Genomic DNA, 1,365 nt, shown 5'->3' on the forward strand with positions numbered 1-1,365 from the left:
GACTTCACTACACGCCCCCTTCTGAAGGATCTTTTCAGTTCAACCCTCAGAATGCAATTCCTTCTTGCATCCCCTGACAGAAACAGGGTTGAAGAGCCTACCTGACACTTCACCTGGGGAGCAGACAACCTGTGAATCGTTGCTACAGCCCCTAAGCAAATTATACCAAGGCCTTGTGTATCTTCCAAGAACCAAATTCTCTGTAAAAGGGCTCAAGGTCCCATCTTTAATAGGCATGAATGGTTAAGGTACATATGTACTTTTAATGAAAGGAAATGTATTCAGCTGGTTTTAAAAGAAGGAAAACTATTATAATTGGATGTCAGCATGGGCCCTTAAAAAGTCCCCCTGAGAAATAATATAAAAAGGAAAAAAGACTTTAAAAACCACCAATTAAACTGTTGTCGTCTGGTGTCCCCACTGGGTTCAGCCGGTCGCAAACCTCTCTCATGTGCCCCTACCACTAAATCAGTACCCCAGTTCTGAGATCCAGGGAATTTGAGGCAGAGAAGAAAATAGAGCTGGAAAGAGCTCAGGTAATGACCAAAAAGTGCTTACTCTAGTTAAATAGGATGCATAGAGGCTAAAGGGAGGCCTTGGGGTAGAGTGGGTGACATGTGGACTGCCAACTGCAAGGTCAGCAGCAAAAAACCACCAAGGGTTCCTGCAGAGAAAGACTGGACTTCCACTCCCATAAAGAGTTCCAGTCTTGCTGAAGTAGAAAGAAAATGTTTTGGAAATGATGATGGCAACATGTGTACAAATGGGTTTGATACAACTGATGTCTGCATTCTTAGAGGAGCTGAAAGAACCTCTAATAAAATGATTTATGAAAAACAAAACCCATAAAAAGAGCTCCAGTCTTAGAAACTTGCAGGGGCAAGTCTACCTGTCCAGTAGGCTGCTATCAGTCAGAATTGACTGGATGGGAGTGAGTAATAGAGATGTACCTCTCCTCCCGCTCTGTTTCTTGTTTATTTGGAGTTAGTGAAATTATCTTTAATAATTATTTTAATACAGAGGGTTGTATGTATTTGTAAGATCAAATGTTGAACCCTTTTTTAAAAAAAATCACTTTACTGGGGGCTCGTACAACTCTTATCACAATCCATCCATCCATCCATTGTGTCAAGCACATTAGTTGCCATCATCATTCTCAAAACATTTGCTTTCTACTTGCGCCCTTGGTATCAGCTCATTTTTCCCCTCCCTCCACGCCCCCCACCTCATGAACCCTTGTTAATTTATAAATTATTGTTATTTTGTCATATCTTACATTGTCTGATGTCTCCCTTCACCCACTTTTCTGTTGTCCATCCCCCAGGGAAGAGGTTATATGTAGATCCTTGTAATCGGTTCCCCCTT

Source organism: Echinops telfairi, unplaced genomic scaffold, assembly GCF_000313985.2.
Source record: "Echinops telfairi isolate 266 unplaced genomic scaffold, ASM31398v2 ScPeMD7_7407;HRSCAF=8445, whole genome shotgun sequence".
Lineage (NCBI taxonomy): Eukaryota > Metazoa > Chordata > Mammalia > Afrosoricida > Tenrecidae > Echinops > Echinops telfairi.